At 41.9% G+C, this 15630-nt stretch overlaps 1 protein-coding gene across 3 annotated transcripts in view; it reads right to left on the bottom strand.

Moving 5' to 3' along the window:
* The window catches only part of MSRA (methionine sulfoxide reductase A), a 328226-nt gene that overhangs the window by 292907 nt on the left and 19689 nt on the right, over positions 1-15630 (bottom strand). The gene's annotated exons all lie outside the window — the stretch shown is intronic.

Below are 15630 nucleotides of genomic sequence, written 5' to 3'. Positions count from 1 at the left end.
TGCTAGGCCTTGAGGATTTTGCTGAGTTTGACTTCCAGCAAATATCAGGATAGTTGAAGTCGCCCATCACTACTACATCTCTCTTTTCTGAGTGTGTGGTCATCTGTTCTAGAAAGATATCATCCAATTCCTCAGTCTGACTTGGGGGTCTGTAGTAGACTCCCACCGTAACATCCTTGTTGTTTCCCTTCCCTTTGATTCTTATCCAGATGCTCTCCACCTGGCTTCCATGATTGATGTCCAGGATCTCTTCACTGGTGTAAATATCTCTGACATATAGTGCTATTCCTCCTCCTTTCCTGTTTGGCCTATTTCTCTTAATAAGGTTATACCCCTCTATTTCCACATTCCAATCATGAGACTCATCCCACCAGGTTTCAGTGATGCCTATTATATCATATTTGCTTTGTTGTACTAGGAATTCGAGTTCATCTTGCTTATTTCCCATGCTCTGTGCATTAGTGTAGAGACATCGCAGACCATGGGTCCCTTTTACTTGCTGCCTGTGCAAGTTTTTTTGCCTCCCACTGTTGGGTCCTTGCACTGTTTGCCTTGTCTCCTCTATGTCAGTTTGACTTTTTTCGCCATCCCTTTCACCTTCCTTAATATTGTCTCCCTTCCCCTCGGAACTCAGTTTAAAGCCCTCCTGATCAAGTTCTTGAGACTGTTGGCAAAAACATTTCTTCCAACTGGCGTGAGATGCAACCCGTCCGTTGCAAGAAGTCCCTCCTCATGGAACCGCGGCCCATGATCAAAGAATCCAAATCGTTCTTGGCGGCACCATCTGCGAAGCCAGTTGTTCACATCCGCTATTTTCCTCTCCCTTCCTGGACCGTGCCCTTCAACTGGCAGAAGAGACGAGATGACAACCTGTACATCCATTCCTTTCAGCTTCCTACCAAGCGCCTCGTAATCCCTTTTGATGTTCTGAAGGCTGTGTCTTGCAGTATCATTAGTTCCCACGTGGACCAAAAGGAAGGGGTATTGGTCAGTAGGCTTGACCAGTCTTGTCAGCCTGTCTGTCACATCACGGATCTTTGTCCCTGAGAGACAACACACCTCTCGAGACATCTTGTCAGGCCTACAAATCACTGCTTCTGTACCCCTCAGCAAGGAGTCCCCCACTACGACCACACGCCTCCTCCGAGGCTTAGCAGCGACTGTTCCCTCGGGTGGGACTCTCAGGCTCCCCTGCTCTGTCCCTGAAGTCTGTCCATGCTGCTCTTCTTCATCCTCCTTGATAAGGGAAAGAGCTTCGAATCAATTCTCTAGCTGCAAGCTCCCAGAACAATCCCTTCTTGGCCTACTTCTCTGTGTGACATTCCTCCAGCTGTCTGCCTCCTGTGTATGTGAAGTGACCTCCTCCGCTCCAGCAACTTCCTCTACGTGGTACTCATTTTTGTTGTTATTGTTGTTGCTGCGTGCCTTCAAGTCATTTCTGACATATGGCAACCTTAACCTATCATAAGGTTTTCTGGCCAGATTTGTTCAGAGGAAGTTTGCCTTCCTCTGGGGCTGAAAGTGTGTGACTTGCCCAAGGTCACTCAGTGGGTTTCCATGGCTGAGCCAGGATTTGAACCCTGGTCTCCAGAGTCTCAATCCATCATTCAAACCACTATGCCACACCAGCCCTTAACTACATTAACTACTACTGTTCCAGGTTCCATTTCCAAGCTACTGAACAGTGGAAGTGTTCTGCTACCAAAATATAATACAGGGGTACCCCGGGTTACGAAATTAATTCGTTCCGCCGCCGCTTTCGTAACCCGAAAATCTTCGTAAGGCGAAAAACCATAGGCGCTAATGGGGAAAAGCCGCGATTTCGTGCGAAATAGCGCCGAAAAGCACCAAAAAATTTTTCGTAACCCGAAATAACCTTCGTAACCCGGAACAGTTTTTTTAAATGGATTTTTTTCGTAACCCGGAAATTTCGTAAGGCGGCGCATTCGTATCCCGGGGTACCACTGTAGTGTTTTTATACCTCTATCACCTTTTTCACAGACACAGCCCAAGTCAGGATCCAACCCAATGTGTACCATACTCACATCAGCAAACATGATGGCTTGACGTACTAATGGGAAAACATACACCATTTGTTGTCTACGTTCCATATATTCACATTGCCTCCACAATGTCCGATGACTTGAATATACACAACAGCTGGAATGTATACATATTCTATGTTCAATTCACATTCAAAACATATGGATTTTTTTGGGGGGGGGGGGAATCTAGCCAACCAGATTAATCAATTAGGGGCAAAACGCACAAAGAAGATACAGCATGAGCACATTACATTTTTATCATACTTCAGCAACACATTAAATAACAGGAATTCACCAGAGTCCTTAAAACAGCTCCACCTAGAAACATATTTTTAACGGCCATTACATGGTATATGTTTTAGGAAGGAGGTTTATGTTCATGAGGCCTTATAACTGAAGAGTTATACATTACACATGAGAAACTAATGCAAGATGTATTTAATTTTTTTATGTCAAAGAAGTTTAAGAGATTATTTTACATATATGGTTATTTGCAAGGAACTTTATATTTGACATGTAGTACCTTTAATGCAACATTATCATAATTATTGACTAGCTCAAACCATTTCGGAAGAGAGTGACTTCAGAAACTGACCACTATGAAAGTCAGCCAAGCTTTGTGTATGCCGATAGCCCACCTCTTAGCAGAAGCTACTCTCGGTTGTTTTTTTCCAGCTCATTAAAACACAGAGTTGTGAGGTCGTCAAATATCATTAAGAAAAGCAGAATCATTACAAAATGTAATTTTAATTTAATTTCCCTAGTGAAATGTATATAATAAAGGGGAGGTTAATAAAGGTGTGAAAATGCAGCCAGGGGAAAAAGGCCCCTTTTAAAATGTAATTAACTCTTTCCTGATTCAACTTGATTTCAAAATTAGCTCATTTTTTCCCAACATTATCTCTCTCCATGTAATAAGTGTGAGCAAAATATAATAGAAATGCTTGCTAGAAGAAGGTAAATGCAACCAGTAGCATCACTAGGGTTGGTGTCACCTGGTGTGATAACTCATCCTCCCATTCCACACCATAAAGAATCCTTAGTAAAGTTTTTTGTACTAATGCTATTCATAAATCACAATTCCCATATATAGTCAGCCCTCCTTATCCACGGATTTTTTATCCACGGATTCAAGCATCCATGACTTGAAAATATTCCAAAAAAGTATAAATTCCAAATAGTAAAGCTTAATTTTTCCATTTTATATAAGGGACACCATTTTACTATGCCATTGTGTTTAATGAGACTTGAGCATCCACGGATTTTGTTATCCACCAAGGGTCCTGAAACCAAACCCCAGCAGATAACAAGGGCCCACTATATCACTGTATATAATGGAAATAATTATGACAAAAACAACTAGTAAAATTAAAATTATACCTTAAAACTACAATATCCTATGCACAGCCTAAATGTATTTATATGTACATAGTTTCTTGAGGTTAAAGAAAAGAATTGGTAATATGTAATGCTTTTTTTAAAAATAAATAATAATTTTGAAATTTAATTTTTAATTTTTAAAAAAAATGTTTAAATTTTAAATATTAAAATTTCAGTTTAAAAAAACTGAGTCATTTCTCCTCCCATTGAACATGAGTGGTCAGCTGCACTATCAACCCATCTCACCATCAAGTTGTCACACACCACATGATGTGAAAGTACAACAAGCACAGCAGGTTGCCAATCATGCAATGGATATACAGTGGGGCCTCCTTATCCGCACACTTGCCATCCGCAGATTTCAGCAACTATGGATGGCAAGCCCCCAGATGTTCCCAATGGTGATGCATACATACAGCCACATCACCAATAGGGACAGCCCCTGTTGTCCCTAATGACAGCACGGCCACATGAATACATCACCATTGGGGACAATGGGGTTGTCCCAAATGGTGGCATGGTCGCGTGCAGGCGCCTCCATCGGGGACAGTGGTACCATTGGGTCCCAAAGATTTTGCTATCCGCCAGGGGTTTGGAATGGTTCCCCCACTGATACCAAGGTCCCACTGTAATTAAAACATACAATAACCCAATAGTCCAGCAGAGGGATATGGATGAAGGAGGGCAGGAGGCATGTATAGGGGACCTCCATGATTGTGCTTTCTCAACATGTCACTGGGTGCACTGATGCACTTGTACAGGTAGTGTATCATTCATGCGACTCAGCGTCCAGTCACATGGGGCATCCAATGGGATGGCACACTGGGCAGGAAAGGGGGCAGTAATTCCAGTTTCATGTGGTGTGGTGCACATTCATGGTAGCAAAGTGGAAGGGGAATACCAAGAGGTACAGCCCAATGCTGCGTGATGCGAACTGCCTGTGGATGTTTGGCCCACCTTTGGAGCGGGCTGTGCAAACAGTGGGAATTCCAACCAGTTTGGGAAACACCAGGATTGATCCAATTTTTTCCTCTCCATCTGCTCAGGCCCCTAGTTTCTAAGCTCAAATCAAAATTCGTTAGCGTTAACAGTTCACCATTATTATTATTATTATTATTAACCTTTATTTATAAAGCGCTGTAAATGTACACAGCGCTGTACAATCTTTTTAATTAGACGGTTCCCTGCCCTCAGGCTTACAATCTAAAAAGACATGACATAAACGGAGAAGGGAAAGGTGGTGGGGCTAATAGGCTAATACATATAAAGTACATAGCAATACAGGAAATGGTTCGATAAAACAGGTACCAAAAGAACATCAAATAGCAAGCGACAATTATGCAATGCCTGGGAAAGCTTCTCTGAGCAGGATGGTCTACACTAGCCAATCATAATAAGACTTCCTCAACAATAGAATCAAACAAACCGTTTCACATAGTCTACAAATATTCTTTAACAAATCATTCAAACTTCTAGTAGAGCACTACCTTTCATAAAGTGCCTGTCACATGGTTTCCAATATACACAAATAGTACTATGATATTCTGCAAGAGAAGCACTACTGTATGGGAAGGTAGAGAAAAGCAAGGGAGCCTTGGTAATATCCACAAGCTCAACGCTGACTCCCTGCAATTTTAGCTACGTCAGGAGTCCACAAATATTCAAAGATCAGTAACATAAGGGGAACCATATCTCCTATGTACACGCTCTGCCACTCTCACCCCCATATTTTGAGCACTGAAATGTTGGCTGGTTTCATTGTCAAGGTTCGTGACTAAATCAGAGTGAAAAAAGAACTGATACAAAATTTTCAATACAATTTTGCAATATCAGGCACATTCACAATAATGAATTTTAAATTGAAATATACTGCCTGCACAGCAGAATGGCTTGGTTCCCCCCCCCCACCAAAAAAAGGGCAAAAAGTAGTCTTTACAATATTTTTATAGCTATTGTTGAAGCAGTTATTCTTTTTCTAAGAGCCTTTTTGGCACCTTCCTACATAAAATGATGTATTTGAGCAGAATTAAGATTCAGTATAAGGCAGACAGTGAAAAAAGCTGATGAGAAGAAATGCTAAATTGAAATTTATAGTAAAGGAACACATACCAACCAAACACCCCAATAAGAAGCCTGTTGTTAACTGACCTCAAGTTGATCCCGATTCATGGCAACTCTGTGGATGAGACATCTCTAAGACGCCGTGTCCTCTACTGCTCTGCTCAGGTCCTGTAAATTCAAGCCTGTGACTTCCCTGATTGAGTCTATCCATCTGGCATGCAGCCTTCCTTTATACTACCCTCTACCTTTCCCAGCATTTTTGTCTTTTCTAATGAGTCAAGCCTTCACATAATGTGACAGAGTACAACAGCCTTCTGCTCAAGGACCCATTTATTTGACTTTTTGGTTCTCCACGGTATCTTCTCCAACATCACATCTCAAATACAGTGGTACCTCGGGATACGAAATACCCAGGTTACGAAATTTTCGGGATACGAAAAAATCCCATAGGGAATTATTGTTTCGGGTTACGAATGTTTTTTCGGGTTACGAAAAAACTTTTGGTGCTTTTTTCGGCTTTTTCGCACGGAATCGCGGCTTTTCCCCATTAGCGCCTATGGCAATTCGGCTTACGAAGGCTTTTCGGGTTACGAAAGCGGCCGCGTTACGAATTAATTTCGTAACCCAAGGCACCACTGTACGTTGATTCCCTTCCTATTCACCTTCTTCACTGTCTAGCTCTCATGTTCATATATGGTTAGGGTTGCCATAAGTCAGGACCTCCAAGCCGGGACAAATGTAGGACAAATTTTTCTAATGTAGGACACATTTTTTTTTTAAATGGAGGACACGCGAAAAAATTGATTTTTTAAAAAAATGTTAATATAAATGCCTGTTTCTTAGGCATGATCAAAATGGAGGACATTTGGCCATTATTTCTAGACAGATGTCAGAAATGGACTTCCCTTTCTGGGAAAACACCCCCAACCTCCATTCCAAAACACACATGACAGCACATTTGGGCATTTCACATGGCTTTACTGAACATGGCCTCTTGCATCAGAGTCTTATTCCATAACCAAACCCCTTGGGTTTAACACTTAGCATGGTTTAACATGGCTATGCATATTGAACATGTCAAGGTGGTTTCACCGTTCTTGCACCAAGTGTACTTCTCAGAAGTGTGTGTCAAGGGACTTTGGTTTTTCTTCACTGCGCATGAGTTTGTAAAAATCACAGCAATTTACATTGACCAGGCCTCAGAACCAAAACCACATAGAAAAGGCACTTTGGAAAGTCACACTCTCTCGGCTTATGAAACAGTGCATGCATGCCTCTCAAGCTGACCCACTCATATCATCTTCACCATCATCATCACCACCACACTATCACTGTCAAAGTAAGGGAGACTTGTTAGCATTAAAAGCACACCCCCCCCAAAAAAAAACCCACCTTGAGGCCTCTCTGGCCACTCACTCCTTCCCCTCCTCCTTTTCCTCCCCCTCCTCCTCCTCCTCCTCCTCCTCCCCCTCCTCCATTTGCCTGGGGACTGGGACAGACGGGGCGGAGGAGGAGGGTGGCGCGCGGCTGCGCGCAGGAGGCGAACCGCCTCCAGCTTTGCCTCCTCCACGCGGCCGCGCGGCCTGGGGAAGACCGGGCGGAGGAGGAGGAGGTGAGTGGCGCAGCCGCGCAGGGAGGCGAAAGCAGGCGGAGCCAGCGCCTCTTGCGCGCGGGTGCACCACCCTCCCCGCCTCCCCGCGCGGGGCCGCGCCACCTTCCCCCGCCTCCTCCTCCCCCTCTTCTCCTCCTCCCCGCGCGCCCGCGCGCAAGAGGCACTGGCTCCGTCCGCCTTTGCCTCCTCTATGCTGCGGGCGGGCGCCAAGCCTGGGGGCGAGGGGGCGGAGGAGGAGGGTGGTGCGGGCGCGCGGGGAGGCGCCTCCTCCGGCCCAGGCAGGCCTCGCTGTCCTCCTCTTCCTCCCTGCCTCCCCGAGGCGGAGGAGGAGGGCAGCGAGGCCCTGCAGGCCGCAGCAACTTGGCTGCAACCGGGGGGGTCCTGGTTTTTGGGCTGCACCCGTGCCGGGAGGGGCCCGGGGGCCCCCAAAACGGGAACTACACGGGTGCAGCCGGATTATGGCAACCCTATATATGGTGATAGGGAATATAATGGATTGGATGATTCTAACTTTAGTGCTCAGTTGCATATCTTTTAGAATCTTATCTAATTCCTTCACAGCTGCACTCCCCATTCTTAGTCTTGTTCTTATTTCTTGACTGCGGTCTCCATTCTGGATCAATGTTTGATCCAACGTATGGGAAATCTTTAACTATTGAGATTTCCTCATTGTCTAGGTTGAATTTATGTAGAGCCTCCCTATGTGCAATTATGTATTAAAAGTCTGATTGTAGAGAAAAGTTTTTGCCTGCCAGCAAAAAGACACCAAAGATGGGGACAGCCTACCCTCCCAAGGAAGGGAGCTCCAAAGAGTGGGAGCAGCCATTGAGAAAGCTCTCTCCCGTGTCCTCACCAAACTAGCCCATGATGGTGGCAGGACTGAGAGAAAGCCTTTCCGTGAAGATCTTAGGGTTCTGGCAAGTTCCCAGTAATAATGCTTGGGAAAGTAGAAGGCAGTAGGAAAAGAGGAAGACCACATCACAGGTGGATATACTCAGTCAAGGAAGTCTCTGAGTCTGCAAGACCTTGAGCAGGGTTGTTGATGATGGAATGACTTGGAGGTCTCTCATTCATAGGACTGCAACAACAGCAATACTGCAGATCTGAATCATATTTCAACCATCGTATGCCAGAGTCCTAAACACAATTAGCTAAGAGTAAGCTCTGCTTAATACAATGGGACTTATTTCTGATTACACATGCTATGTTGCAGCACTTAGATTTTTACTTTAATGAAACTGTGAATCCTTTAGGGACAAGAAATCAAAGCAATTTACATAAAAGGTAGTTGCCCATTCTCAGCCATTATTATTATATTAGTGTGGGCTAAATCGAATTGTTATTCCCCACTAAGAATTGCAAGAAAACACATTGCATCAGATCAGAAATACATCTTGTTCACAGATAACCAGATGTCTCTAGAAAGCCCACAGGCAGGACATGAGCAAAATAGCACCCTCCCTTTCATGCTTTTCAGCACCTGATATACAGACCCATTCTGTCTCTGACACTGGACACATAGTTGTCCTGCCTAATGGCTGTTAATGAGTCCATATGAAGGCATAGCCTATTCCTAGACCGTCCCATATGAAGCTCAGCTTTCACAGATCGCACATACAGTAGGTTCTTGCAGAAATTAGTTTGTTAGTTCTATATGGAAGAATGGAAGAAGTCTGTGTGATTATATTTCATGCTGCTTAATTTGAAAAGTGCTTTATATGTTGGTTCCAGACATCTACCCTACCCATACTTATTGCTTGACTTAAAAAAGAAGAAAAAGAAGAATACAATAGATGCTTTCAAATCCCACCCTTCCAGGTACCAGTCAGTAGGTGGCTTAGCATAAAGAGCTCTAAGATCATTTCCCCTGCAGCAACTATAAAATGTCACTTTATAGTCTTCAAAAACCTACACTGAAAACCTGCTGTTGAAATTCTCTCTCATTAATTGAGCTAAATAAGTCCCTGAAAAGCCTTTTGGTAAAAGACACTAGACTGCATTAATTAATCATTTAATTTTCTTCTGATTTTTCTTTTAGTCCCACAGGCAATCCCTGCTCTTCAAAGGCATTGGCATTACAAGAGCTCTGCAGTTTACTGAGGGAGCCACAGAACAAGATGTGGGGTCTAACATGGGGGCAGATGGAGGGATCAGACATTACTGCAATTTGGCTGCTTCGGGGCTATATAAAAAAATGCATCTCAGTTTGGGTTTGTGTTGCAGAATGAAATGCAGAAGCAAATGCCTTCTTTGCTTCAGATCTGTAGCCACTGTATTTCAGTGGACTAGTAGTATGAGTTGGTATGAATACAACTACCAGCTCATTAAAGATACTGGAACTGATTAATCATATTCATTTAATTGTTCAGTTAGTCACTTAGGACTGCAATCCTATACACATTTTCCTGGGGCTAAGACAGTACAATCGGTTGTACATTCAAGAAAATAGATGATTACACACTAATCTGTTCAGACAAAGTAGGGTTAGGACTTCTGCAGGCCTCCAGAATTTGTTGGATTGCAAGTCCAAGCAGCCCTAGCCAACTGACAACGAGGAAGAATGATGGGTGCCACAGTACAATGCACAGTACACAGTACAATATGCCACAATATTTCTATCCTAGAGATAAACCAAGTATTCTAAGGAGTGGGGAAGCCTGCCTTTATTGTTTGTAAATAAACAACATTTTGGAAAAGGCATCTCACACACATGCCTCACACAGAACAGAATATAAGTACCTTATTATAACTATAGATGGCAAGTTTCATCTTGGTTATTATATCTTGGATGTAGGTTCCCATCTTCTGTATTTTTATAAGGCTTACACTGAAAACACTGTTTTGTTTTATTTGCAAGCCAGCTTTTACATGATATACAAGCAACCCAAACATGGTTAAGGCAATGCTGCTTAAAGTGATCGTCCAGGAACCAATGCTGGACCATGAGCCATTGGCCGCTAAATGAACAGATATAGGATGGGTGACATCTGGCTGAATGAAACTACGCGTGAAAGGGATCTAGAAGTCCAAGTAGACCACAAGTTGAACATGAGTCAACAGTGCGATGCGGCAGCTAACAAGGCCAATGCGATTTTAGGCTGCATCAATAGAAGTATAGTGTCTAGATCAAGGGAAGTAATAGTGCCACTCTATTCTGCTCTGGTCAGGCCCCACCTGGAATATTGTGTCCAGTTCTGGGCACCACAATTTAAAAAGGACGTTGAGAAACTGGAGCGTGTCCAAAGGAGGGTGACTAAAGTAGTGAAGGGTCTGGAAACCATTCCCTATGAGATATGCCTTAGGGAGCTGGGGTGTTTAGCCTGGAGAAAAGAAGCTTAAGAGGTGATTTGATAGCCCTGTTCAAATATTTGAAGTGATGTCATATCGAGGAGGAGCAAGCTAGTTTTCTGCTGCTCCAGAGACTAGGCCCCGGAGCAAGCTACAGGAAAAGAGATTCCAGCTCAACATTAGGAGGAATTTCCTGACAGTAAGGGCTGTTCGACAGTGGAACAAACTCCCTCGGAGTGTAGTGGAGTCTCCTTCTTTGGAGGTCTTTAAACAGAGGCTGGATGGCCATCTGTCAGGGATACTTTGATTTAAATTTCCTGCATGGCAGCAGGTTGGACTGGATGGCCCCTGTGGTCTCTTCCAACTCTATGATTCTATGATTTAGTCTTGGCTTTATGATATTTTGCTTAGATGGGAAATAGAAGAGGAGATTATTAAACAAAATATGATCAACTGGGCTAAAGATCTGGGCCATTCGATACAATTAGATCAATGGGAAAGAATTTGGTGTAATGGATTAAAATATACTGCAGCTCAATGCCTGAAAGAAAACTGGTATAAGATGTACTTGAGATGGCAACTTACCCCAATTAAACTAGCCAAAATATACAAAAAAATGGATAATTTGTGTTGGATATGCAAGGAAATATCAGGTTCTTATTTTCACTGTTGGCGGACTTGTAAAAGAGCTAAAAGTTATTGGCGCTCGATCACCAAATAATCAACAAAATATTAAATATTAACTTTGAAATGAAACCAGAACATCGACTGTTGGGAATGTTGGAAGGAGAATTAGGGAAAAAATGGTAAAATTTTATTTTATATTACCACAATAGCTAGAACATTATTTGCTTAAAAATGGAAATCCAAAAATATTCCAGAACCTAAGGAATGGCTGTTAAAACTTTATGATATTATGGAAATAGGTAAGCACTCACATGCGATTAATGATAACTCATTTGAAGATTATAATATAGAATGGTAGTTGGTAAGGAATTTTATAAATGAACAATGGGGAGATATTGCGTTATAAACATTTAGGAATATTTTAGATATGTTAGAATTACCATGTAGAACGGTGATGTTGTTACTGATAATGATTGGAAGCATAATCACCCAGAGGGTGATTTGTATTTTTTTTAGTGTTTTAAGTACAGGGGGAATAACAATTGTTTAAATTCAGTGATAGAATGTATAAATGACAAAGATCTTTATTCTTGGGAAACTAACATTCAGATTGAGGTTCCTTCTCTGGAGCCACGGAGAATTTAGCTGTGACAGCCATGGGACCGCCAACATCCATAGTTTTCATGGGTTTTTCAGGCTATTCAGTTTTGTTCTGGAGGAATTTATTTCTGATGTTTCGCCAGCATCTGTGACTGGCATCTTCAGAGAATGCTGGCATGGAAGTGCATGAGGTATATATACACTGTGTGACCCTTGCTTGAGAGGAAGCAATTTACATGCTAATCTGTGTGTTGGTCTATTATTGAATGGCAAGGCCTCAGGGCGTCCATTTAATTAATGATCCACTGTCTGCAGGGGGAAACCCATCACCCGGGGTGGTTTTTCAGTTACCTTTGCTGGGTCTTGATTTTGGTGTTTTTCACACTGGTAGTCAAACTTTGTTTACTTTCAGGGTTTCTTCTTTCCTGTTGAAGTTGTTCAGGTGGTTTTGGATTTTAATGGCTTCTCTGGGCATTCTGACCTGATAGTTGTTGGCATGGACCAGAATTTCAGTGTTTTCAAATAGCATTTTATGCCCAGGATGGTTTTTAATGTGTTCTGCTACTGATGATTTTTCTGGCTGACCCAGTCTGCCAGTGTCTCTCATGTTCCCCGATTCCTGTTTGAACACTGCGTTTGGTGGTCCCTATGTAGCTTTGTTCACAGCTGCACCGTGTGCAGTAAACTCCTGCGGCCATGAGATCCTCTCTCCTGTCCTTTGCTGACTGCAGCATTTGCTGGATTTTCTTGGTCAGTTTGTAGATCATTTGGAGATTGTGTTTCCTCACCAGTTCCCCTATTCTGTCTGTGACTCCTTTGATGTATGGTAAAAATACCTTCCCTTTGGGTGGTTGTTTGTCTTCATGCCTGTGGTTTTTTCTGGGTCTAGCAGCCCTTCTGATGTCTGAGCTGGAATAACTGTTAGCCTGTAGAGCCCAGTCTAGGTACTTCAATTTATCTTCCAGGAAGTGGGGTTCACAGATCCTTTTTACCTGATCTACCGGACAATTGAAGGGAAAGGAGAGCGGGGGAAGAGAAGGAGCCAGTGCACACCTGTTCCTCCTTTTTACCCCATTCTCCCATTCCCTTAACTGCCTCCCCAGAGACAGCTGAAGGGACGGGAGGGCGGAGGAAGAGGAGGAACATGCTCACATGCCCACAGAGAGAGCTCTGCATGCCAGAGAGGGCACGTATGCTATAGGTTCACCACCACTGTACTAGGGTCTAATCCCCAGTGGATGGCATGGGACTTACTTCCAAGATAGCATGCACAGGGTCAGAATGTTGCATCATTTCAACTGGAGTGTTAAGCACTATCTTTAACATCTCTCATTAAAAATGACGTGATTTTATAATGCTGTACTTAGGCTGGACTGTGCAAATCAAACATTCTGTTACGAAGAACTATAGCATGAGTGGTTCCTGGGCAATGTGCAGCTCCCCAGGGCTGCTTTGTGCCCCTCATAGGTCACAAATTGTTTTGAAATACCTCCAAATGATCTCTAGTGGGTTTGGAGAGCATTTCCACCATGCTGAGAAGTCCCTTGTATAATCACCACTACCCTTGAATGGTCAATACAAAATTTTGCAGAATTTTTAAAAACAAGTTTCTTTTTTCCTCAAGAACACCTTATACAGGCCAAGGAACCCGTTTGTTTGTTTGTTTGTTTGTTTGTTTGTTTGTTGAGGGAGCAAGTGTGGTGGGAGTGGCGGCCCTCCAAATCTCCATTACAGGTTGGCTAATGTGTCTCCTACTCTTCCATAGTTGCCCAGCCATGAATTATACAAAATCAACAAAAGTACATTATTTACAATATGAACCTTCAAGTTGCTTTTTGACTTATGGCAACCCCAACAATTTCATAGGTTTTTCTTAAACAAGGAATACCACATTCTTCCTCTTAAATATCACCTACAATACCTGGGACTCATTGCCAATCTCCCAAACAAGTATTATTGTTACTATCATTATTATAATTATTGCCATCATCATCCCACCTTTCTCCCGATTTAGGCACTCAAGGTGATTAACAATGAATTTAAAACGGTACAAGTTAAAAACAATACAAACGCATTTAAAATGTAGATTAAAAGTTTTTAAAACATTTAAAAAATTAAAAAATCAAAAACAGTACATTTAAAAAAACACATTAAAATGTATAAAAATAACTATATACAAACCTTGACTTGGAACTGCACAGCATTTACTAACCAGAGCTGACCCTGCTTAGCTTCCAGGAACAGATACCTTTAGGCCACAATTACAATGATTACTCTACCTTTATTCTACACAATAATTTCCACATAAATATATCATCTATTTCAGAAAATTCACATGTTTACTTTTTTTTAAAAAACTGCACCATGGTATGTTTTTCTTTTCCCCAAAAAATTACATAGGATCTTATGAAGGCTATCCATATATATATATATATCCAAACAAGCTGTTAAACTAACACTGAAATAAGTACCATAAGGGTCTCCATAGCAGCATATTCTTTTATTGCAATATTTCACGGTCCTGAACCTACAAGACCGAAGCAGAGCAGTGAAGGATACAGGGGCTTGGAGATGTCTCATCCATAGGGTCACCATGAGTTGGGGTCAACTCGAAGGCAGTTAACAACAACTATCTCTAAGAATGATTCACCTAAAAAGCACTTCACAACTTGTAATATTTTTTAATGGATCAACCTCTAAAACAGGGGTTCCCAACCTGTGCTCCGAGGAGCTCTTAGGGCTCCGCATGCACTTCCCAGGTGCTCTGCGGCCACTCCAGGAAAATGAAAGAAATAAAAATTGAATGAAATTAAATAAGAATATATTCTTATATGTACTCCTAAACACCATTAACTTGTAAGACATGTGGTAGGCCTCTTAGGGGCTCTGCCATAGAAATAAGGGCTCTACGAGTCAAAAAGTTTGGGAACCCCTGCTTTAAAGCATATAAAGATAAACCACTGGCTATTGTTGGACTATCATAGTCTAATCCCATAATATAGTTTCATGAAAACTCTTGTGTTCAAAGTCACCACTATTAACATAAACAATAATGTATAAGCTTCTAATCTAATAAACAATTTCATAGAGATTTTCACCACAGTGAGAACCTTTATTCTAACTGCTGGTGGCACAAGCAAACAATCCAGTATTTCAAAAAGTTTGTCAACTGTTGTAAATAAAGAGGAGTCATACCATTTTTGACATCGCACTGAATCAATAATGAAGTGATGAAATAGAGTACAGTAATCCAAGGATATTCACGTTCTCTGTTGGTACAATTTAAAAATATCTTCCCCTCCTATATCTTGAACTTCATATTTTTTGGGAGAGCATCTTCTGCAGGTCTGTTCATTTTCAAGTCCCATTAAGTTCAAGCAGTTTTACTCCTAGGTAAGTAAGTATAGGTTTGCAGACTAAGGATATAATGCCAGAATTAAAATTACAATGAATCTGGTTTTCAGCCATTAAACATTCTGCATCCAGAGTCATCAGATCAGGTTCTGTTCTCTGCCACTGACAAACCATGGCAGGGATAGCTTTTTCCCCATCACATATAATGTCCTCTTGAAGTAAGCAGTTCATAAGCTCTCAAAAAACTTTCTCGGCAGCATTATATTCCCCCAAATTGTTTTTAGGCAAGTACAAAAATGCCACCTTTCTAGCTCATTTGACTTCATGCACAAGCAAAGGTCTTTGAGATAAATTAAACGCTGCTGCTTTATAAAACATGCTTTAAGGAAACATTATTTTACGCAAGCATTCATGCTGTATTTTCACACCAAAGCCAATTTGATGAACATATCTGAAAAAGGAGTCCATTAAAAGATAAAATTAGCCTTATAGTATGAAAGTTGGGGAGGGGGGATGTTCTCATCCAAATCAAATATATGTGTAAATAAATGCCAAGCTTGATTTGAAAAGCAGATTAAAGCCAATGAGAACTTGCATTCTGAAAATGTATAAAATTCTTTTTTAGAGTAGTTTCTCTTTAAGGACCTTCCACTCCCAGCACCC

This window comes from Sceloporus undulatus, chromosome 1, assembly GCF_019175285.1.
Source record: "Sceloporus undulatus isolate JIND9_A2432 ecotype Alabama chromosome 1, SceUnd_v1.1, whole genome shotgun sequence".
In the NCBI taxonomy this organism is placed as follows: Eukaryota; Metazoa; Chordata; class Lepidosauria; order Squamata; family Phrynosomatidae; genus Sceloporus; species Sceloporus undulatus.
This window is presented reverse-complemented; position numbering and strand designations above follow the sequence as displayed.